At 41.0% G+C, this 26,115-nt stretch overlaps 1 pseudogene; it reads left to right on the forward strand.

Moving 5' to 3' along the window:
• Positions 1-15,075: 15,075 nt before the first annotated feature.
• The window catches only part of LOC102011274, a 95,969-nt pseudogene continuing 84,929 nt past the window's right edge, over positions 15,076-26,115 (forward strand).

Genomic DNA, 26,115 nt, shown 5'->3' on the forward strand with positions numbered 1-26,115 from the left:
AGTTCAGGATGGCCTTGAGTTCACTTTGTAGCCCAGGCTCACCTCGAACTCGCAAGGATCCTCCTGCCTCAGCCTCCCGAGTGCTGGGATTACAGGTGTGTGCCACCACGCCCAGCTCAGTCTAAGATTGTTGACATGTTTCATTCCCTTGAAACCACAGAGACTGGTCCAGGGATGGGCAACTTACACAGTTTTGGTCAAGGAGACAAGTGACTCCAAGGCTTGTGAAGAAGCTGGTACCCAGATGTATGATAGGAAGACGCGCAGTCCAGGTTGCTGCCGCCATTTTGCCAGCTGGAGTTGCAAAGGAAGTGCAAAGAGAGTTGAGATACCCAAAAGGGTCAGAAGATGTATCTTTCCTTGGGGAGGTGCCCTGAACTGCAGGCTCAAACCTTGATCTGAAGACTGTTTGGAACTTTTAATTATGTGAGTCAATAAATTCCCCTTGTTGTCTAAAGTACATTAGAGGCATTTTTCTGTCATTTGCAAAAAAAATCCTAATTAATACAATGAAGCTTCTTTCCTCTGTGCTGGATGGAATGTTGCCAATTTCCTGACTGGGAAATAAAAGCCAACTGAAGTCACTGCTGAAAATACCATAGATGTGAGATTATGATACTGAAAACGCACTTGTAAAACATTTTGAAAGACCTTGTTTCAAATAGAACTTAGTTACCAGTGGCACAGGTTCTATCTGAGTGATTTTATGTAAAATCCTACAGAGTTATTTTAGAGTAGTTCGTCACTTAAAACATGCTGCTTAAACCAGGCATGCTGGTGCATGCCTATAATCCCAGCACTTGGGAGGCTGAGACAGGAGGATCATTGCAAGTTCGAGACCAGCCTGGGCTACAAAGTGAGCTCAAGGCCAGCCTGAACTGCACAGTGAGATCCTGTCTCAAGAAAAAAAAATACTGCTTAGTAAATCACTTTATATAAACTATTTAAAACTACTCAGGTGATATTTCACTGATTTTATACTGCATCAAAATCGAGACGTTAGATTTGACTGAGAAATTGTACATTTCAAATAACACTTGGAATCCAAAAGGAAACTCCTTACATAACCAGAATCAAAAACATTTTGTTTCCATAAAAAAGATTTTAAGTTAAGCAGTAGACAAGATAATATCTAGCTCTGAGGGGAAAGAGGATAACCATGAAAATTAAGAGAATAAAAAGCAGACAAGCTTTTTAAAATACATATAAAATCTTACTATGAAGATGCAAATGTTAAAAACATTGTATTCAAAAGTTGGAAGAAAGGTAACTAAAGAGAGTCTCTGGATTTTTTGATTTCACATGATTCAGATATTAAGTCTACATGTGAACACAGTCAAACTGCTAAGTTTGACAAGTGTGAGGGACGTAATCCAACTGTAATTCCTCAGCAACAAAATCCTATTGTTTATTACTATATTTTAGTCAGAGAGCACATTTGATTCATAGTTTTCTTCCAATAAAAGAATCTTTGAAGTTGAATAAATACTTGGAAAATGTACAGGAAGTTAAACAACATGAAACAGAAAATTAAGAGCTATTTCTTGGCTGCATGTACCATGAAATATATTTTTGAGAGCTGTATGGATCCCCTCATTCTTTGTTAAATGTTAAAGTAAAAGATGTTAAAGTAAAAGTATCTTCATCCAGCGATATTTGCCCACATAACTGGAAGGAAGTAGGTTAATGCAAGCAGAGATTGAGAAATAAACTGGCCTTTGGCTCTGTTACGCTTTGAATATTATTTTACTGCCTAGTGCTGAATTTAAATTTACCTGGAAAGATTTCTATTTAAATAATGCTGGACACCTGGTGGCCCAAATGGCAGCAGCACATAAATTGTGTTACCTTGGTTTAGGAAAGTACTTCTTTTTCTCTTTTAATTTTTTCTTTTTTTTGAGACAGGGTCTCACTATGGAGTTCAGGCTGGCCTTGAGCTCACTTTGTAACCCAAGCTGGTCTTGAACTTGCAAGAATCCTCCTGCCTCAACCTCCCAAGTGCTGGGATTACAGGTGTGAGCCACCATGCCTGGCCCTCTTTTTTAATTTTGAGTTAATAATTGTTTTGTGTTTGGCTTACCAAAGTATGTATACTCCCTCCCATGGTTCATGGGATGCAGGAGTGGTGTGTCTTAGGGACAAGGTGGGTAGATTTGCACAGGAAACTCAATCTTTTTGGAAATGTAAGCACTTAAAATTCTCATCCTTTGAGGGTTTGGATTCTCTTAAGGGAATGAACTGGTTTGCAATGAGAATCTGGGCAAGGAGGAAAAGACAAACTGGTTAGCCTGAACTAGGCCCAGTACCAAATGCTAGAAGATCCCTGAGAGGTGCTTCCCAGAGGGCATTGCTTGTTCTGACAAGAAGTGCTGGGAACGCTTGGGAAGCTGGCTAAATGGAGAGAAAACCAGGGGCCTTCACAAAAACGCAGCCTCAGAACATGTAAGATGCATCAGTGGGGCTAAACAGATTCTCTAGGCTGTCTTGGCAAGATGTCTGCAAGCAGGACTGGCCCAACTGGATTGCAGGAAACTTTTGTGCCCTCGGGAGAGGCCTTGAAGAGAGAAAGCAGGTTTTTTGCACATCTGGGCAAGTAAAGCCGCAGTGATTAATTTGGTATTAAAAGAAGGTCTGACCTTATCTGAACCTTGAACATGACAGAACAGGTCATGTTAATTAAAATAATATGCTATGGCCTCAGGTACTGAATATCCTACAGCTATCATTAGGCCAGATCCATAAATGGCCAGTGGGGCATGTTTGCTTTAACGCAGCTGTTCCTTCTGCATTCATAGCCAGGTTACACGGAACACAGGTAGCCTGTAATTACCTATGGACTTGGTTCCATGTGATACACCTTACATTTGTTTCTTTTTAATGCTGAAAAAAGCAGAGCATATACTGCCTTTATAATATTCCTTATACCTTAAATAATGTTTCTTTCCTTAACGATAAGCTTAAGGTTTGTAATCAGGTAAAACAACAAAAAAATAAGACCAACTCATGTTCTACTTCTTTCAATTGACTTACAACATACTTAGCTTTTCTTATCTGCTTAACTTAGGAATTCTCCTTGTATAGAAACTTCCAGAACTTTCTCCTTGCAATAGAAAGATACGTGTGAATTAGAGAAATAAGTCGTATTAATATATTTTTAATTATAAGGAGGAAAAAGTCTGACAAAAGGATTTATCAAATTTCATTAATGGGATATAGTAATAGAAAAATCAGTGAAACTAATTTTTAACAACCTAATTATTAATTTAAAATTAGTTTATTTTATAATTTTAAGCAATTCTTTCACTGGTCCCCAATACCTATACTTCTGTAAGGTGCTGTAGTGCTATTATTTGGTAGGAATACATTTTTAAAAAATTTGGACATTCTTATTCAATGATTACATTCAATCAATATTTCAGGTAAATTTGCTTCACAGAATTTTTATCAGTCCTTAACTGTAAACACTTTGTAAAAATGATGCCTTATTTGATTCTATTAAATAACCCACCTGACAAATTTTACTTTGAGTGTTTTTTAGGGTTTTTTTTGTTACAATTTAGGACTTTTTAAAGTCTAATGACAGATACTAGTCAAAATATTATTTTTTATGAAATGATTAAGTCACAGATTTGATTCCATTGAGATAGTTTCCTGCAGTGACAGCAATGTAACTGAACACATTTAAAATCATGGTATATAGTATCAATTTATAAAAGGCATAACCAATTAGTTATCCAAGGGGCTGTGTGATGGAGTTCATACTGTTTCATTTTATTTTTACAGAGAATAATGTTTGCTAGGAAGTTGTTAAAATAAATAATAAAAAGATACAAGTCCTACAGTAAAATAGAAAAGTCATACTTAGCACATTTTGAAACAAGCTTGAAGTGGAAAAGGATGAATGAAAAAGAGAACTGAAATCAGGGCGAGACACATGTTCATTTATTTATTTTTGTGGTGCTGAGATTGAACCCAGAGCCTTCATCCCGAGATATATTGCTGCCTTTGTTTACTTTTTATTTTGAGACAGAGTTTCATTTATTTGCTAAATTGCCCCACCTGGACTCGAACTTGTGATCTTCCTGCCTCAGCTTCCTAGAATGCAGCACCACACTTGACTAAGTAGGGCAAGATTTTTAAAAGAAGCAATTTTGCTGTGTGACCGGAAACTTCACTTTCCCCAGCGACTGAGACTGGAGAAGCACAAAGCCAATGAGAACCTCAGTTAGGACATGCAGTTCACTCCTTTAGCAAACGTTTATGGCCTGCTGCTATGGACCAGGCACTTTGTGTTTTCTTTGTTTCATTCTGCCGTGCAGAGGATTTAACCCAGGGTCTTGTGTGTGCTGGGCAAGTCCTCTGCCACTGAGCTCCGTGTCCCACTATCTGATTTCTTGGCAGTTGCACTTGTGAGGCAAACAAAGACCTCACAAAGACCTAGCTTCATGACCTTAAGGTACAGTAAGGAACCAGTCACATGACTAGAGAAAGCAGGATAAAGGCAAAAGGTAGAAGGTTAAGAATGCATCTAGACAGGAGGGTCAAAGAAGCTGCCTGGAGGAGATGACCTTTACCCTGAGATAGAAAGGAAAAGAAACACACACACACACACACACACACACACACACACACGGAATAGTATCAAACTCAGAGCCTTGTGCATGTTAAAATACCACTGAGCTGCATCCACAACCCTTTATTTTATTTTATTTTTTATTTTGAGACAGGATCTCATTAAACTGCCCAGGATGACCTCAAGCTTGTGATCCTCCTGCCTCAGCCTCCTGAGTAGCCAGGATTGTAGGTATGCAAGACAGCACCTTTCCTGGGACGGCTCTTAAAATGAGAGATAACATTTTAAGCAGAGGGAGATTGAAATCTAGAAAATCAGGGAGGCAGAAGAAGCCTATGTTTCTTTACCTTTCTTAGTATCTTCCTTCCACCCCTCAGGCTTCTGCTTGGGGACCTGCTCCTCTGCCCCTATTCCCCTTAGCTCCACCAAAAAAATGAGAGAATAAGGCAAGTACATGCATAAAATGACTCACAACTTTCAGCTGGAAGGGAATGAGGTTAGGAACGTCTGTGAACTCCAGTCAACCTGTAAAGGGAAGACTGTTAGAGAAGGCTACAGCAAAAAGCAGGACCCAGTTCCTCTCATGGCAGAACACATGAAAGCAAATCCTGTAAATGTGTCTGTAGCGAGCCCCTGTAGTCGCTGCAGGGATTTCTTGATGGTTTCTCAGGTCTCCCTTCTCTCCCCTGTTCTTGACATTAGGCCCATACACACTGGCCTTTGACTGGCTCTGACACAAAGGGAGCTCTGTGCTGAGGTGGACGGAGGAAGTTCTCAATTGCCGATCCATCTCATCAATGCATTAAAGGGAAAGGTCTCTTACTAATACCAGAGTTTTATCTGGCTCCAAGCCAGTATTTGTTTTACAGTAGAAGCTCTGCTTTTTTCTCAGCAATCAACCTACAAGCCTGTTTCACACTTGTACTTGAATAAGATATAGATCACAATTTGTACAACTAACATAAGAAGCAAAGAGACTTTGCAGAAATACAAAGATTAAGGCAACAACCCCATTTCAAGGAAAGCGAATCTTCAAGTATCAGGTTTTTTGACCCTGTTCTTTTAAAAGTGTTTGTTTACTGCTACTGGAGGATAGAAGGAAAGTCTGGTAAAGATTTCATTTAAGTAACTACCTGCTCTGAGAGCGCTACAGAAAGTAAAATGATCCTGCTTATGAAAACCAGTTCCACAGGTAAAGAAAATGTAGTAAGACTTGAAATCTACAACTTCACTTGGTGATACAGAAATTATCCGGAAAATTCCAAGTGCCTATAGAAAAAGAATGAGCAACAGCCAGGCCTAATCATTAATGATACAAATAATTCCACAAGATCGTTCCATACACTTGCCATTTCTCTACACGGCTTTTTCTGGAAAAAGGAAAAAAAAAAACCCTAAGTAAATTGCTTTACTAAAAAGAGAGGATTACTAATGAAAATACTGTTTATCCACATAGGAAATGTAGTGATTTAAGATATGAAATGTTAGTATTCCACCTCTAAGATAAATTGAAAGGTTGGGTCAGGGTGAGATAGTTTGTGCCCTTGGAGTAGACTTTGAGACTGATCCCTATCAGCAATAAATTAATATAGACTTGTAAACAAGAGTGTCCTCAGAGGATCAAAAAAAGGTCAGTGTGATGGATTAAAAGCCAGAGGAAAATAAAGCTCACTCTTAGGAGCAGTGCCTGGATTAGGAGCTGTGTTCTGTCATACATTTTTAAATTGTGTTCTGTCATACATTTTTGACATTGTCATGCATTTTTAAATTGTTTTCTAACTGTGCAGTAAATGTTCTTCCTACCCCCACATGCATATGGAAATCAGTTTGAGAAGTGTGGTCTTCTTAAGAAACCTTTGCAGAAGACCCTTGCACGTGTCCCCCAAATATTCAATTTCTCTGAAATGATATGTGTTTTCACACCCTGGCTTCGGTCAGCCCCCAGGTGTCCAGAGCTTGTATTCAGAGAACGCTGATACATTCATTCTGCTATGACCTCTCTATGCCCCTTTCCTCTAGTGGACAGATATTCTGATTTCATTTCTTATACCCATTAGATTTTGAGTTACAAACAACTCCCCGCCTCTTTTAACCCCCATTAGGGATTGAATGCAGGGCCTTTGCATTGGGCTATATCCACAGCCCTTTTAAACCATTTTATTTTTGAGGCAGGGTCTAGATAAGTCACCAAATTGCCCAAAGTGGGTTCAAACTTGTGATCCTCCTACCTCAGCCTGCCACAGCGCTAGGATTACAGGCATGGGCCACCATGTCCTACTATATGTGACCTTCTATAAATTGTATGAATTGAATGTGTCCCTTCAACATTTATATGTTGAAGCCTTGGCCCCAATATGATTCTTTGTAGGTGAGGCCTTTGGGAGTTAAAAAAGGTCACAAGGGTGGTACCCCTATGACAGGTTAGTGCCCTTATACAGAGAGGGCAGAACTGATTTTCTTTCTTTTTTTTTTTTTTGTCTTTTTTGAGACAGGGTCTTGATATGCAGCTCAGGCTGGCCTTGAGCTCACTTTGTAGCCCAGGATGGTCTCGATCTTGCAACAATCCTCTTGCCTCAGCCTCCCGAGTGCTGGGATTACAGGCGTGTGTCATCATGCCCGGCCTCAGAACTGATTTTCTCACCACCCTGTGAGGACATATTAAGCAGGTGGTGATTGGGCAGCTAGGAGAAGGGCACTCACCAGAATCTAATCATGTCTGCACCCTGATCTCCAACTTCTAACCTCCGGAAGTGTGAAAAATAAATTTCTTTACTTTTTCAGAGGCTGTTTGGAAGCTGGTATTTTGAAAATATCAGTCTATGGTATTTTGTTTGGCAGCCTAAGCTGACTAATACAGAAATCTCCAAGGACTACACACCAGGGCAGCATTCATGTACTGTAGGAGGAAGTTGATCTCTGGCTTTTCCCCTCTGTATTGAGATTTCATCACCTCAGAAATCCCTGACTGCAACTGGAGACAAGCAAAGAGCGTTGTAGAGAATCAGAACAGGGAAGAAGTCAGTTAGGTGTCTGGGAGGTGGGGGGCTGAGGATATAGCTCAGAGGCAAAAGTGCCTACCTGGCAAGCGCAAGGTCTTGAGTTCGATTCCTAGTACCCCCCCCCAAAAAAAAACATAACTGGGAGGTGGGCAGGCATCTTTGGAGGGAGATGCTGTTTAGTGGGAGCAAAATGGTTTAAAAAGACTTTGGACTGTCCACTGATTTATTCATTCACTGATCACCCATTACCTGTTAGCTATTGTGAGTTACAAGTAACATACTGTATCCACCAGCTGCTAAGATCTGGAAAAACTTAGATTACATAGGAATCTTCTTGAAAAACATTTTTCTCAATTCATGAATGTACTGTAATTTATTTCCCCCAACATTTTATTTTCAATTTCTCAAACCTACACAAATAGTAAAAGAACAGTGCAATATACACTTACATATCCTCTACCTAGACCCAACAATGTTAACATCTTGGCAGTTTGCCAATAGATGGATGGATGGATGCATGCATGCATGCATGAGTCAACAGATGTATGTATGTATCTATGTATATGTGTACACATATACGTACACATGTGTGTAATGTGGGGTTTTTTGGTTTTGAAACTCAATACCATGTATCACGACATTCAGCCTAAATACTTGAGAACGTATCTCCTAAGAATAAAGATCCTACATGATTACAAAATCATTAAAACATTTAAAAATTAGTAATATTGCAAAATTGACATCTAACAGTCAGTTCTACCCAGAAGTCCCCCACTGACGATTGACATTTCACAGGTGATGGTAGTGATGATGCTTTGGCATAAGCAGCAAATAATAAAGTTTCCATCACACAGCAATGATACGTGTTTGAGGAGACGGAAGGCTAATCATCCTAATTTGATCACTACCCGTGTATTTGTGTTGAATTTTCATACGGTAGTCCATAAATATGTACAAATATTTACATGACAAATATGTCTCAATTACAAATATTCAAATACATAAAAAATAAAAATTTTGAACACAGAGAACAAAGATGTTGGAGGAAAAATAATAAGATGGCAGGAGACTCAGCAGTGTTCTTTTTCCCCCTTTCTAGTCCTAATAGGGAATTTATTGGAAGGGAGGGGGAGGAATCAACAGAAGGGCAGAGGATCAGATGTGAGAACATTCTAGAAACCTAGGCAGCTCCAGGCAGCCATGAAGTGCAATGGTCTCCTAGCACAAACAATCTGCAACGGATATGCTGCTGCCCACCTCCCATAGCTGCTAATGAATCCAGCCAGTTCATCTTCACCTTACTGCTCAATAGTCAAAGCCCTGGATCCTGCCCTCTCCTTGGAACCCACCAATTGGCTAAATCCAGCTCTTGTCCTGAGTAGAAGCTGGTGGGAAGCAGGGAAGAGAGGATCTGAAGGCTGACGGACATAAGGCATTACCCCTGCCATCATCAAACACAGTGCAATATGAAAGTTCCCAAATCTGGAGGGGGTTAGCTGAATTCTGGTCAGTCAAAAAAAGCATTCCACTGCTCCTTATAGTCATTCCTTTCTTTCTTTTCTTTCTTTCTTTTTCTTTCTTTCTTTCTTTCTTCCTTCCTTCCTTCCTTCCTTCCTTCCTTCCTTCCTTCCTTTCTTTCTTTCTTTTCCTTCCTTCCTTCTTCCTTTCTTTTCTTTTCTTTCTCTTTCTTTCCTTTTCTTTCTTTCTTCCTTCTTTCCATCCTTCCTTCCTTCCTTCCTTTCTGGGGGATGAGGGGGATAAGACCTGGTCCTTGCTCATGCTAGGCTACCACCCTATCGCTCTGCTACCCGCGGCTCTCACCTCCTGGTCTTGTTCTTGCCGGTCTATGCTCCCTCATGTTTGATCTGGGGGACATCTATAGTTGTCTTCTGCGTCATGTTTTCCACTGCATTTACTCAAATCAAGCGTAATGATTTATATTAATAAAGTTAAACTTTTCTTGAAAAACAAAAGCAACTCTTTCTGAGACAAGATCTTGGTATGTATTCCAGGCTGGACTTGAACTCACTACATAGCCTACGTGGGCTTTAAACTCACAATGATCCTTCTGCCTCAGCCTCCCAAGTGCTAGGATTATAGGTGTCCGCAGCTGCACCCAGCAAAAGCAGCTTTTCTTGAACAAGAACATCTCCAGGTGGTAGGAAACAAGAAGGCAGAGTTTTGGAGATGAGGAAGGGGACCAGACGGAGGGGACAGGTAAGGAGTAAGGATTGAAAATAATCAAGATGTGTTATATGCATGTACCAATTCCCCAAATGATCATAACTATTGTGCATTGCAAACATACACTGATTTTTAAATGAAAATAAAAACAAACAAATAAATTTTAAAAACCCACCTCAAAATACCTCCAAGATCATCATTATGTGGGGGCGCAGTGGGAGCTTGATGAATGTACAACCTCCCAGAGCTTGGTAACGGCTGATGTGGACGGAGCACTTTCTGTGTACCTGGCACTCCCTCAAGCCCTTCATGTAATCTTCCCAAGATCCCTGAGCTCTGTTTATGCTTCACTTGCAGATGAGGAAGTCTGCCCGCAAGCTGAACCACAGTAACATAACAAGGACAGCTCCCAACTCCAGAGTGCTGGCCCTGAATCTCTTAGCTGTACTGCTCAGTCTTGCAGTGTACCCTCCCCAGCTGGGGCGGCGGTTCCCTTTGGGTTTCTCTTCTTCATTTGCTGCAGGATTGGTCTTCAGGGTTTCAGAGTGAGAGAATTGTAATCTCTCAGAGCTCACAGAAAGCTCAGAGATCACCTGTCCTACAACTGGGCTTTACAGATGTGGGAACTGTGATCCAACTGACAATATGAAGATCATGGTGTTCGCTCCCGGAACACTTCACATATTCCATACCTACTGGCAAGTGGGGTTCTGAAAACTTGGCATTATACCCACAACTCAAGTGAAGGGGCCTATTTCACTAAAGTGATCTTGAAAATAAAGTGCAAATGAAATCACAACTTATAAATGTGTTCATTCTTTTCCTTGGGTGGGTGGTCTTCAGCTGTGTCTGGGCATTGAGGTTTGGATGTGAATTGTCCCCAGAATTCATATGTTGGCACCTTGGTTTTGGGGGAGGCAGGACTATAAGGTTGGTAGAAGCTCTATGAGCTGCGGTTGAGTGGGAAATGCTTAGGTCACTTAGGGCCATCTCCTCAAGAAAGCCTCTGTGTCTCCAGTTTCTCTCTAGCCTCCTGTTCAGAGATGCGCTCTCTTCTTCCCAACATTGCTATGCACTGTGAGGCGAGGTGGCCGCATATCAGAGCCTGTACCACACTCTTTGGCCTTTCAGCCTCCAAAACTGCAAACTAATGTCTCTTTTCTTCATAAAGAAGCCTGCCTTGGGTGTTCCATTGTAGTAATGAGAAACAGACTGGTACAATGACACACAGTCTATGCATTCCTCATGTATTAGCAGTAGTAATGACAACCATGGCATTGCTTGTTTATACACTGCCTTTCATCTCAATGTGTTAGCATCATCAGCTCATTAGTCAAGAGAACACTTTTTTGAAGTTACCTCAGTGAGTAACTTTATTATCCTTTTTATGGATTGAGAAGCTGTAGCAAGTATTGTGATTTGCCTAATGTTACCAATAACCTGGAGACAAAATCTAAGTACAGAGCAAAACGGAAGAGAGATAAAGAGCAATTAGGGAGATGTTTCTTTCAAATGCATGGTGGAGCAAGAGATAAGGGGGAGGGGACTGGAGAAAACAGAACTGAAAGGGAAAAAAAGATGAGAATAGAGCTTTTGCAAATAGAAAGGGGACCAAGAGTTAGAAAGGGCAGGAAGAGAGGGGAAGAGTAGGGGATGAAAACAAAAAGGACAGAGAGAGAAAGAGAGAAAGAGAGAGAGACAGAAAGAGAATTAAAATGTATTATGTAATACAACCATTGATGAATTCTTACCATCTTGTTTAATGAAGCTCTGTATCATTTCTAATATTTTTAGTTACTTGTTATTGTCTTTAATTGTTTGATCAATCTTGCATTCTTACATGTGGTAATCTAAGCAACTTCGCTGAAGATAACAGTTTGTAATATAACAACCATGGTTAATGCCCATCATTTTATTTTGAAATCCTGGATTGTTTTTAGTGTTTTTGTATTGTTTTCTTTTGTCTTCATTGTCATTATTTTGTTATTCTTTTTTCTCTTTAAAATAAAAAAGTGGATTATGTACATACACCAACTCCCCACAATAATTGTAACCATTATTTACTGCAAGCATCTACTAATTTAAAAAAATGCTCAGGGGCGTAATCCATCCTTCTGCAAATTAATATTCACAGCATTCAAATTTTGGAGTACATTTTATTAGATTAACACTTGTATACCCTAAAACCCTTTTGGATAATGCAATAAATTTATCAGGATTAAAATTTAAAAAGCTAATTTCTTCTTCAATATGGACATAGCAATTACTATTCTTACCTTTTCTTACTTTCTATCCTTAAGTTTACTTCATTCTTTCAACCTTGACTGACTTACTTTTTTCTTCATTTTAAAGACTTTTTGAAGAGCACCTTTAGGTTTAGAGCAAACCTGAGAGGAAGGGACAGAGCCTCCTCCCTGCCATCTCCATCACTATTAACAATCTCTGCTGGAACCGTGCGCTTATTACAACTGACGAACCTGCACTGACGCACGGTTGTCATGCAGTCAGTAGTTTACATCACAACTCTCCCTTCGTATTACACATTCTATGAGTTTGGACAAATACCCACCCCTGTAGAAACACACAGACTATTTCACTGTGCTGAACCTCTTCTGTGTTCTGCATTTTCATCTCTTCCCTTCCTTGCTCTGACCTTTGTACTGAATCCATACTTTTCCATAGCCCTGCCCAGAATGTCATACACTTGGTTTCTTCCACTTAGTAATATGAATTTAAGGTTCTTCCCTGTCTTTTCAGGGCTTGATAATTTTTCTTTTTGGCATTAAATGATATACCATTATCTGGGTTTACCACAGTTTATTTATTCACTTAATTTTAATTGGGCACAGAATCTTGGGAAGTAATGATAGATAATAATTAAGAGTAAGAGAGGAAATGAAGAGACAGCCTGAAGTTTAAGAAACTTTATTGAAGGGGCTCTGGGCATCCCTCTTTAAGCAAGGATGCCCTTCCTTCCATCTTCCCTTCTTTTATTCTTCCTTCTACTCCCTAAGGTGATTCGAGGACCCACTGGGTCCTTTGGTGTGGTTTTCACCAGGAGTGAGGCAGGGAAGTGCAGTCACAGAGCTCTCAGTGGTGAAATGATTTGGGGGAGCAGGTGCCTCTGAACTGGGCAAATCCAAGAGTTTGTTCTTTAATATATACTTATACGTAATGGGTTTTTTATATGTCAGCAAAAACACTTTGTCCGTGTGTTGATTTGAATGTTCCACGGCCCACAATTTATTTCATTTTGTTTCATTTATGTCTCTGTCTCTATTCCCCTTTTACTCTAAAATTCTAATAATAATTCTAATAATTCTAATAGCCTAATAGCCTAACAGTCCAACAAACTTCAAGATGCTTCTTAGATGCTTAAGATGTTCCTTGATTGCGTTAAAAGGGCTTTGGTATGAATTCATAGACAGGTCAAAGTAGACTAGCTTCTGCCATCATCAATTTTTGCCACATTCCAGATTCATTTTCCTTTCAAAGGTGTCTTAGTTACTTTTCTCATTGCTGAGACAAAATACCCAACAGCCAAAATTAAAGGAGGAATGTTTTATTTTGGCTCACAGTTTGTAGAGGTTTCAGTTTTTGGTTGCCTGACTCCAAGGTGGGATGGCATGGGAGAGGAACATCACACAGGAAAAACAGTCCATGGGGGGCAGAAGGCAGCAAGTGACAAGCAGTGACAACAGCCCCCTATCTCTCCCTTGCATTCTACCCAGTCTACCGACCCCAACACTCATACCCAGGATGGGAATCCCTTAATCTTAGCATCTAACCCTGAATCAATCCCAGCATCACATCCTTAATCCCAGCATCACACACTCTAAATCTAGCCACCTCTGTAAAGCTCCACCTATGATGACATGAGGCTTTGGGAGGACATCTAAATACAAACTATAACAAAGGGCATCCTTGTAAAGGGCGTCACTTAATCTCCAATTTAGGCTTCATGATTAACCGTCTCATTCATGTAAGTACTTTTTAGTGATTCTCTAATAGTGTAGAATTTTTTTCCCAAAGAGAGCTATTTAGAGCAATAGTCTCACAATTAATGCACAATATAAATTATGAAACACTTCATCAAAATGTTACGCATGTGGGTAGATCTAGGAGCCCTCTCATGTAGAGTGCTTTAAATAATTCATCTGGGGATCAAAACTATGCCATTTAGATTGTCAATTATATACCTGCCAAATCCTTTTAATTTTTATTTATTTACTTACCTACTTCTTTACTTACTGAGACAGGGTCTCTCTATGTTGCCCAGGCTGGTTGCGAACTCCCGAGCTCAAGTGACCTTCCTTTCTTAGCCTCGTGAGTAGCTGGGGCTGCAGGCACGTGTCCAGCTGTTGGCTCCTTTTAAAATAGACTTTCTTTTGAGAGCAGGCTTTGACTTACAGCAGTACTGAAAGGGAAGTCCTGAGAGTTGCTATATTGCCTGCTTTTGAAAGATTGTTGTAAAACTACAGACCTTTCTGTTAAAATCTGCATGAAGCACACCTAGCCAAGGTTGTAAATCCAGCTCACACGAGAAGCTAGTTGTGTACCCAGAACTAATGTTAAAAGAATCCTCATTTCATTAAACATCAATTACTTTATATTTCTTTTTATAAGGTAATAACTATGCAGATTATTAATCCCTATTAATCTTAGCAGGTATTCTGTGTGCTAGCATATCTAAAAGTGCTTTTGCATTTACATAGTGATGTTTTTGCTGCCTTTTGCAAAGGACTTGACTTTAAAAACTGTTAAAATGTATTAACAGGGTTTAAGCTTTATGTAAGCCAGGGAGGAGAGCTGAAGGGCTTTAGGCTTCACTCTTCAATCTATTTTAGGATCGTATTACCTAGCGTGGAAAACCAACTATCTCTATCATAAAACATCACAGCTGTTGGATTGCCCGGAGCTGCGCCACAGGACAGTTTAGATTAGAAAATGAAAAAGAATCGCATGTCCAATTGAAATGACAGAGAGAAATCCGAGGGCAGACAAACGACCCTTTCTGGAAGGCAGCGCCCTTTCGAATCAGATAAACCTGCTCTTTGTTCAAAGCGGCCGGGGAACATGAGCTTGGAACACAGCGGCTCCGTTTATTTCCTGGAACCTGGAGGAGCTGACGTTGTGAACACGGCATTACTGAATCAAGGGCAAACAGTGCGGGCTTCTCGCAGGAAAGCTGAGACACACTCTGCCCTAGATCCCCGTCCCTGGCCGCACCGCACCCCACCCCCAGTGTTATATTAGAAGTTCCTGTTAGGAGGGGAAGCGACTTCGCCCTCCGCCCGCTTTGTTTTCCTCTCGGCACAAATGAAGTCAAGGGCGGAGCTGGCAGCTGCGGGGCGGCGGTGCCGGAGCTTCTCAGCCTGCGCAGTGGGCCCCAGGCCCGGCTCTGACCACAGGAATAACGGCGGGCCAGGTGGGACACGTGTTCCTGCGCGGCGCAGAGCGGGCTGGAATTTCACCTCCCTTTTCCAACCCAAGGTTGCGACCGAGTACTCTTACAGGAAAGTGACGCTTGGTGATCTTTAACATTTTAATGTTTTGGTTTTTTTTTTTTTTCCCAAAGCAATTTTACATGCATTTATTATTCTCCTGGATGCTTTGCGCCTTTTCAAGATTTTTTTCTGAGTATAAATATAATATATGTCAAACAGAGATCATTGTTAAACAAATTAGCCATGCAAACAAAAAAATAAAAATTACCTCTACTATTCTATCTATGCAAAAATACACCAAAAATACAAAAATAGCCATTGACCTTTTCTTTTCTTTCTTTTCTTTTCTTTTCTTTTCTTTTCTTTTCCTTTCTTTTCTTTTCTTCCTTTTTTTCTCTTTCCTTTGTAATTCATGCTGTATTTCCCCTCTCGGATTTCCCACATCCCTTTGAAGTAGGTAGGTCAGGATCGAGGATGTCTGTGATAATGATGGGGAAACATGGAGGCTGTTTTAAACAGTGAAATCAAGAACGACAGCAACAACAAAGCACAAAGATGCAGAACACCGCACTGATAATGATGGGGAAACTCTCAGCAGAACTCAAGCTGGTCCCAAGGTGGCTTTTTGCAGACACCTCCAGGCCCCTCTGCTTCAAGGCTCCCCTGAGCTCTGTGACCAATGCAAAGTTCCTCAAAGGTGCAGAGGAACTTCCTTTTCCTCAGTTGTACCCCAAACTGAGCACACACCTCCACCCCATCGCTCTTTCTAGCCAAGGCAGAACAAGGAGACATCCTGCCTTCTTTCAGCACTCACGCTAGACACAAGCATCTCTTTTGCGGTCCTTGTGTTCTGCATCTTTGTGCTTCGTTGTTGCTGTCGTTCTTGATTTCACTGTTTAACACAGCCTCCAAGGGTGCCTCTGCCAAAGCACTATCTGCATTCCTGAGCACCCAGGGGCAGTTGTGTCACAATAGAGAATGTAGGTGTTAGACACCATTTGTACAGGTGTGACCTACCGTACTGGCAGCAAGTTCATACACAAAGCAAGGTTATGTAATGATCTGTTGGAGCTGTGACCAGAGGCTTGCAGGAACCTGATTGTGTATTACCCCGAGGAGAAATGGTTTAGTATTTGCTAATTTGTTGTTTACAGTGACCTTGTAGGACATAGCTACCATGAAAAACTAGAATTGATTGTATTCTTGTTGGTTGTCACTGCTTAATAGTAAATGATATGGCCTCTCAGAGAGAATTTAGGGTCTGGTCTACAGCACATACTTCTGCTGTGTGTGAATGCTGGAGAGCTGTCTGGGGCTCTTACCCTCTGGTACTGAGGGTTTTAAGAGTTTTTGCAAGGCTAACACCGTGGCATCTGAAGAGGACTCCTGCCCTTCCTTCCCCAGGTAACAATGAATCCCCAGCAGGACTCTTGACACCTTGATCTGAAGCTGTCCATCTTCTGACTGGCTCTCGGGGAAGCATCACAACAGACTTTTCAGAAGTCAGAGTGGGCTTGCGTCTAGTTCTGCTTGAGGAGCATCTCTGTCCGAGTCCTGCGGGGCTGGCCACTAGCCCTACATTTCCCATTATTCTTTTGGGAAGGTGAAGGGTAACCCAGTCAAGAATTTCTGTGGTCCTGCTTTGATACCTCCGCTTCCCCTTTGCAGGTATGCAGATTACCCAGCAGTGGTTTTTGAGAGAAAAAATGTTTACCTCTCTCAACTTGGTGCCAAGGAAAAACACACATAACCTGTGCAAAAGTCTCGGAATTTCAGTACAGTAAGAATAAATAAATCACAAAAAAGAATAAATAAAAACAAATAAATCAGCACATCTATAGATTTGCTTACTCCTTAAAAAATTTATTTTCCAAAAGAAAACTTCATTTGATAAAATATCTAATGAAAGAGGGAAAGTATTCAGAGGAATAATTTTGGGTTTTTTGTTTGTTTTTACTTTTGTTTCTTTTTTTTTTTTTCTTCCTCAGGAAATCTTAGAGCTTATTTTTCTGAGAATTTCCAAATGGGCATCATGGCAGGCATCCACCATATAATGAAGCAGTTCAATTGGTTAATAGGTTATAGATGTTTTCATTTACTGTGAATTATAATTTCATAAGGACAATTATGTTGTCAACCAAAATAACCATTGCTAGTGAAAGATAGTTTCTTATTCAATTAATCTAGGAAATTAGGAGGAGAATAATTAGAGAATAAGCAAATTATATTCCTTTCACTATGTATGTTATGAAAATAATTAGTTATGCTTAAAATATATATCTTCATTGTAACTGTCTATACAAAAATGCAAAATGCAAAAGATGTGAGAATCAAACACTGTAAAAATTCAAATTATCATACCTGACGGAGTCTGTCAGCACTCAGATAAATCCAAAAAATGTAGCTCAAACAAGGATCTCATAGGAGTTGTCAATAAATATTGACACCAATCTCAATCATTGTGAGAACCGTGCAATGAAACCATATGGGGATGCCTTTTTTGAAACCTGGAGATTAGCAAAAACCCATGATTTTGGCAACAAGCAACCAACACTGAGAAATGCTAGAGAAAACAAGCTTCTCAAACATGGCTGATGGAGGTGCTCTACAGTAATTCATCAAGCCAACAAAATTTTAACTGCGTTTATTATCTGGTGCAGAAATCCAAGTTCTTGGAATATGTTATACATATGTACCAGCACACATAGGAAAATACTCATGTTCAAAGGTATTCATTGCGACTTTATTCATACGAGTGATGACTGGGAGCAATCCACTGTCCAACAGGGGAGTGATTGGTCAGATGAACTGTCGCATTTCTGCATAACAGAATACTATGTGCTATAAAGAAGAACAGGTGTGCATCAAGAATGAACCTTGAAAACATTGTGTGACACAAAAGAAGCAGTCACAAGAGACCATGTATTTTATGATTCCTTTTGTATGAAATGTCCTAAATAGCAAACTGTAGAGATAGAAAGCAGATTAGGGGCTGAGGATTTAGCTCAGCAGCAAAGTGCCTGCCTGGCAAGCGCAAGGTCGTGAGTTCGGTTCCCGGTACCGGAGAAAAACCAAAAAAAAAAAAAAGAAAGCAGATTAGAGGTTACCTTGGACAAAGAGGTAGGGGTGGGGTGGGCAGCTTATGGGGTAGAGCAGCTAAGGGTACTGATTTTCTTTCTTTTTTTTCTTTTTTTTTTTGCAGTACCAGGAATTGAACTCACTACCTTGCCCTTGCCAGGCAGGCACTGTGCAGCTGAGGTAAATCCCCAGCCCCTGGTTTTCTTTTGGAGGCAATAAAAATAATACTGATTGTGTTGAAGGATGCAAAACTCTAAATACAGTAAAAAAAACATTAAATTTTATGCTTTAAATGGGTGAATGTGAATTATGTTATGTTAATGATATCTCAATAGAGCTGTTTTGAAAAGAGTGAAGATATCTCATTTAAAAATATCTTTAAGAATATATTAAATGAAAAAGTATATGCAGAACAGGCAACTTATTTTGCGATCTTTGAAGTTGGAAACAGGAAAATTTAAAATGTGGTCACACAAAGAACACTGGGAAAGAAGAGAAACGCGAAACTAATTAAGGTGCTCCCCTGATGGGGAGGATATAGCCAGAGCCCTTTGTGTCTAGGTGTTTGTTGCTGTACTTCTTGGCTTTGAACAAGAATGTGATATGATTGGTGTAGCCACCGTACTTTCTTAGCACTCTGTTTCGATCTTGGGGCACTATTTTAAATTATTCAGACACATAACAGTTTTTCCAGGCAGACGGCTTAAGCACACTGCCCCGATTGTTCTAACAGCAAACGTTTGCACTTGGCCTCATTAAAATGATGGTGAAAGTCACAGCCAGAAGTGTGCAAGGAAACATGCTGGGTGTGTTGATGAACTGGTTTCACAGAACAAGTGTTCCTGAGCTCCAAAGTGAGCGCCACTCAGCCTCCGTTCTGACTCCTCAGCTTATGTCTGAGGAAGCCTCTCGCAGTATCACAGCAAGGTCCCTGGCATCCAGACACTGTCACCTGTGTACATGCCTGAGGATGTGCCCGGGAAGGGAGATGAGAGACAGCGATACAGGGAGCAGATTCATCTGCAGACAGTGCTTTGAACGTGCTGTCGAGTTCTGCTTCCTGCCACCCTTAGGAAAGGAGGTTATATAATTCACACATTTCAGAACATTAGTACCATCTCGGATTTTTCAGTCATTCGAATTCTGCTGCACAGTGGAGGCAGATAAAGTCTCGGCACTGCATATGTTCCGGACAGTAAATGCCGGGAGGCCTGGCATTGCCCGCGACACACCAGCCAGATAAAGCAATCCCAAGGGACACAGCCCAGGGTCTCAGAACCATGTCCGGGGGACTCACTTTCCAGCGTGTCTACTAGATGCTCTGTTGGACTCTCTGTCTTCAAAAATGCGAACTGCAAATGTCAAAGCAGGATTACACCTCCTAGGCCACCGCTCAGTAGGTCGTCTAATTACCCTACTGTGTCAGGATCAGAGAAAAACAAATACCAAGAGTAATTTGTAATAAAAATGGTGGGAAAATCCTGTTAACTTGGTGATGAAGGGCTGCCAGGAAGTACATTTTTCCCTAAGGAAAATGGTAACAGTAATACCATCCTCTATTAAAAAAATCGTAAGTGCCAGAAAATTAAATTTATGAATTTTAGCCCTTATAAAAAAAGTCACTGTACTGTGCTCAGCAGCCTGTGGGAGGCGCGTGCATAAGGGAGGAAAAGGGGCCTCTCAGCATCACTGTGGTCCTTCCCTATTTATTCATTCTATTTCATTCACACTGTATCACAGAGTCTAAGAAAAATGCACTGTTCTCTTTTTCCTTTTCTTTTTTATTTTTTTGAGACAGGGTTTCACTATGTAGTTCAGGCTGGCCTTGAATTCACTATGGAGCACAGACCGGCCTTGAACTCACAGCAATACTCCTGCCTCAGCCTCCTGAGTGCTGGGATTGCAGGCATGTGCCACCACACTTGGAGCACTGTTCTTACATGAGGGAAAATAAGCACTGGTTTTTGCCTTTGTGCTTTCCATATTATTGTGTCCAAAACAGTCTCCTGCCTATATTTACCCCAAATTCATAACATTGTCCATAATCTGAGTTTTGCAAAATAACTTCTGGTGAAATGTTTATTCCAGACAAGATTGACATGCAGAAATATTATATGACCAAAGATCATTGCAAAAACAGTATATGTAATGCATTGTTACCCTTGAGAGTATGATTTTAGCCAGGTGTGGTGGCGCATGCCTGAAATCCCAGCACTCAGGAGGCTGAGGCAGAAGGATGGCCTCCAGTTCGAGGCCAGCCTGGACTACATAGTGAGTTCAAGGACAGTCTGAACTGCATAGCAAAACCTTGTCTCAAAAAAACAAAACAAAACATCTGAGAGTATGATTTTATTATGATTAGAAAAAACAGAAGAAAAAGATGTTTCAAACTTTGAACAGTGATTACCTTTTGGGGAGTAAAGATGGTTCAATTTTTTATTTTACTTATTTTCATTTTTTATAGTTAATATAATTGTTTCTATAGTTCCAGGAAACAATTAAGATGTTCTATTTTAGTACCCCCCCTTTTTTTATAACAAGAACAAAATTTATGATATTTATTCTGAAAGGTTATCACATGTTCTGAGTAATAAACATTAACAACTTCCAACACAGTCCCCAGGAATAACTCACAGTTCTGAATCACACTCTAGAAAATACATTTTCTTCAGAGGGCAGGATTTATTTCTGTTCCTCTGCAAGTAGTAATTGCACTTGTTGCTGCAGGAGCTTCGCATTCTTTTACTGCGAACTTTATGACTCCTGGGCAAGATGTGCTCTCAGACTGCATAGCTGGCATGGCAGCTAGGTTGGATAGAGAAGTCATCTGAAGGCGTCCCATGCCAGCATGACAGAGTAAGCCCCACTTCCTCTGCGGTGCCAGGGACAATCCCTGAGCTGTTCTATCTTAGAAAATAGACTAAAAGCCTAAGAAATGGAGGGGGGATGTTAGCTGTCTGTTACCCAGTAAGTCAGAAGAGAGCCTGGAGAACTCAGAGATTCTTTATACACACAGTCTGACTGCAAGGCTGAATTTTCCTTTCTATTCTCTCCCTTAAGCTGGGTAGCCACGCATACAATAAATTACATGGCTAGATATGGTATGCAGAATGATTGATTTCTTATCATTACTTCTAAAGAATGGTTTCCACACAAATCAATTTGCTTTGGCAAATACACAGCTAAGATAAAATACACAGCTTAGCTGGCAAACACACAGATAAGATAACTGGCAGTTGGCTGATTCTCAAAATGAAAACAATAAAATCTGAGAGCTTTTCTCAGAAGGTCCCCCCCCATATCTATAACGCAGTAAGGTTTGGTAATATTTTCCTAGGTGTATATCACAACATTAGTACTTTGTGCTCCGAGCAATCAACATTCTGTTGGAATCACCTGTTTGTTTTCTTAGGTTAAAAATAAAGAATTTATTCGAAGATTTTTTATAACAGTAACCTCAATGTTGTTATTTCCATTAATGTACTCATTCTACACTAATTTCTTGGATCCTGGAAAAGTACGTTTTAAAAAGAAATATTTTTGAAGCTTGAGAAGAAAACATTTACTAAAATTAAGGACTCGTAGTTAATGTTATAATAGTGTTTAAGAAAATAACCATAAAATTGAATGCAAGTAATTTATTGTAAGACCTACAAAAAATGTCCTTTCTACTAAGAACTTCATCATTCGGTGTAGTGATATGATTTCTAAAATCACCTTTGCAAAGTCAGGCAGTAAAATAAAGCAACATTTTAATGGATTAGTCCGTTTAAGGATGATGATTATCTGAATTTGGAAACTGGCAGAAGAGAATTCTCTGTCTCTGTCTGTGTCTCCCTCCGTCTCTCTGTCTCTGTCTCTCACTGTCTCTCTTTCTAGATTAAACCCAGAGTCTTCACTACATCCTCAGCCTTTTCTCTTTCTTTGGTTTATTTTTGTTGTTGTTGTTATTTATTTAATTATTTTTCTTCAACCCTTTCTTTCCCACTCACTGTTTACTGGTAGAAAAGAATTTTTCAATGGACACCGTTTGCCAGCCACTTCAGGAGGAAACTAGTCTCAAAGGTGTATGGGCGGCACGGAGAGCTCTCCTTTCCAAACCTTAGCAAAATGGCTCCCCTAAGGTACTGGTTGCCGCGGAAGATGAAAGGCTTCCAAGAATGTACGTCTGTTGATGCCATTAGGCCATGGGCCCAGCTTGCCCAATAACCTCCTCCCACCTCATACCTGAAGCTGCTATGACTAGGGTTTAGCCTGGATCCAGGTGTGCACCTGTGGGAGATTCTCGGTAGAACAAAATACCTTCTCCAGCCACGCAGTGGCCAGTTCTCAAAGGAGCTAACCTGTCAGGGTGAGGAGAGGGCTTGGCTCTGGGGAGCTGCCCGCTGGGCCTGTACCTCCGCCCTCAGCTGTTGTTTATCTCCCAGCTCCCCATGAGCAGGAGGCGCAGGCAGAGGTGCTAGCACCACTGAGTCATCCACCAGTCAGCAGTGTCGAGTCACCTCTCAGCGCACCAGCTAAAGCGCGTTCAGGGGGCGATAAATAAGCAGGAGTTTTGGGGGGAGCCAGCAGAATACCAATTCACTCCAGTCTTTAAACATTGTCTGAAAAATAAGGGTAATAGAAAAAGAAAAGGAGGAATTATGCTTCTATGTGCCACTTAAAGAAAGGAAGTTTGTTTGTGTTAGTCATTGGAGTTAAAATGAATCATTAATCATCCACTTGCTGAGCTTAAGCCTTCCTGTCTCTAAGACTTGTAATTACTCGAAAGCAAATAAATGGCAATGATAAAGTAATAGGCAGAAAGTTGATCATTGAATGACTGGAGCTTTAACAAAACAAGCCCAAGGACTGTTGGCTTTTACAACTTTTAATTCCTTTCAAAGGCAATATTAGGACAATTCTGCACTAGAGGCAGATGGGATTATGTTCAGAGGGAATCAAGACGTAATAGGGAGCCTATACCTCCTGCAGCCAAAGAATATAAGCTGCAGAAAAGACAATTTGGGGGGAGGAGAGAGTTTTGGGGAAAGATGGTGACCTTTTCACATTTATTTGAGGTAGCATCTTGAGCAAATGTCATCTGCATTTTTTTTTTTTTTTGGCCGAGAGTTCAGAGATCCCAGCAAGTGACAAGCATCCGTTAAAGAGATTGCATGCTGACAATGATTTCTGAAGCACAGACCTTTTGATAGATTTTGCGTATGGAGCTTTTGTTTTTCATCTTTGCCCTGCAGAAAGAAAGCCTCCCCCAACCAGAAAAAGTTAGCACATTAAACGTAGATTTCGGGGCTGGGAATTTAGCTCAGTGGCACAGCGCCTGCCTGGCAAGCGCAAGGTCATGAGTTCGATTCCTGGTACCAGAAAAAAAACAAACAAACAAAAAAAAACAAAGTAGATTTCCAGCTGGGAATACAGCTCGGCGGCACAGCACCTGCCTGGCAAGCACAAGGTTGTGACTTCAATTCCTAGAACAACAACAAAAACAACAACAACAAAAGTAGATTTCCAAAGCTGAAATTCATCTGCAATGTTCTGGCCCAGCAAGGGAGGCCCCCTGGGACCCACACCTGAGTGCTTCGAGAGTGGCTCATTGTCCCTTTAGCTCTTCAGACTCACATCAGCCCAGACAGTGTCCAAGGTGACCACTCAGCACAAGGAGCCAGGGGCCATCTGCTAGCGACTCTCAGCTCTCAAGGGCCAGGGCCCTGGGGCATTTCCTCCGCTCCTGGACACTCAGCACTGTATAGTACCAGGCATAGCAGCGACACTCAATAAGTACTTGTTGGGTGATGAAGAAATGGATAAATGTCAGCCTGGAACAGCCTCAGAGGCTTCTGGTTTAGGATCTACACTATCCAGAATGTATCTTGATCTCAGAATGTCAATGGCTGCAGGATAAATGTGGGAAGTGAGTCCCTCCCCAGAGTAACGCTGGGGCATAAGGAGTAGAGCAGTCCCCTCTGCAGATATTTTAGCTTGTGAATATCACGGCTTGTTGTTCCTAGGGTTGTCCACTGTTCAAGAAACATCGTAGTGGTTTTCCGATACTCAAGCTGACATCTTCAGTGCCATTTCATTATGGTGCCAAAGGAACATAGCTAGCCCTGCACCCTTAAACTGAGATGTTGAGGGGATTTCCCAGGAAGGAGAAGGTGCACAAGAGGCATAGTCAAGGCAGAGCTTATCGTCAGAAGCATCTGTCAAGCAGGGTCTGGAATTTTCTCATTACACTTAACCCAGAAAACACACACACACACACACACACACACATACACACACACACATGCATGCACGCACACATGCACCCATGCAAGCACACAGCGTCCGATGTGTATCAAAGGGCAATTAAACAATGTCTTTTCCTTTGTCAGAACTCTAACCTTTAAATTCACGCTAACCACAAAGTTCTGCTTGTATTACAAATATTTGTTCCACTCATGCTGTATACAGCAGGCTGCAGGACCAAAGCATACTGGGCACAATGGGACTTCGATGAAGCAATGGAGGAGGCATCCAAGCAAAGTCTGAATGTGACAGCAAATCCACTGATCACAAAGCACTCCCTTTTCCTTTGGACAAGACATGGGAAGGGAGCGTGGTAAAGCATGGGATGTGAGATGGTGCCATTTAATTTCTAATGAAGGCATCTGGAACTTGACTGAGTGACTGATGGATGAAGAAATGCAGCTTGTCCCACAAAATGCCTTGCTGCTGATAGCTTAGGAGACAGAGATGCTCCTACAACCTAGAGATGAAAAGCGGAGACTGCTCACTTGGTATGTACTAGACACACAGTTCCGAATCAGAAGAAAGAGAAAAGGAGAACATGTAAGCAAGAAAGAGTGAAATAAAGGAAGCGGGAGGATGAGGAACACTCAGAAAAGGAAGAGATTCCTGCAGAGGGGAGGAAAGACCTAGGAAGGAAAGGTCAGCAGTTAAGGTGGGAGAAGTACAAAGAGAGTGAGACCTAGAAAGGGAGTGCTCAGAGAGCACTGGGGATGAGGTAAGTGAACAAACGGAAATGTGATAGGCATGGTAAGCAAGAGCCAGTGCTCACTTTCACGTGGACAGATGGTGGGAGTTCATACAGATGTGCCATGGACCTCAGAGACTCAGATGCAGTGACCGAGGTACAGAAGCCCTACAACAGCGTCAGATAGAGATGGCATGAACATGGACAGCAAAGAAGACCTCCTGACACTTAGGTCTGGGTCAGCTCTGCAAGGAGCCGGAGCCAGCCCTACCTCCATCCTGAACCGAGATCTTTCAAGATGAACATTGAACTGTGGGTGTGATGAAAAATGCTTAACAGATTCACTGATGTGGAGAAATAGGGGGATCTCCAGGAGATAGCTCCTGGCAAGGTGACAGAAAGGCAAAATGATGCCACATCAGATAGGCAAGGCTTCTCTGCTCTACCATTAGCCAGCTACATGGGCACATACAGTCCCTTTAATCTCTCCTACCTTCCCCTCTTTGCCTAAGCAATGGGATTACTCAGGGGTCCCCTCAGTCAGCATACATAGGAACAAGAGCCATCCTGGTTGCTTATGGCCAGTGTCTACTCTGTTTGGTCAGTGCTGAAACATATCTCTTGTTAAGTATTTTGAAAATCACCATGGGGTAGCAGTGTCCACCTCATGGAGTTATGTTGAGGACTACAAATCATATATATAAAGCATATTGTACATTACTTGACATATAGGAGACACTAAAATAAATATTATTCATAATTACTATTTAATTTAAGTAGTTATCAGTATTGCTTACTGTTATGGATTAACATGTGTTAGTCCCCTACAAATTCTTTTTTTTTTTTTTTGGTCTTTTT

This window comes from Chinchilla lanigera, unplaced genomic scaffold (assembly GCF_000276665.1).
Source record: "Chinchilla lanigera isolate Chin_1 unplaced genomic scaffold, ChiLan1.0 scaffold00052, whole genome shotgun sequence".
Lineage (NCBI taxonomy): Eukaryota > Metazoa > Chordata > Mammalia > Rodentia > Chinchillidae > Chinchilla > Chinchilla lanigera.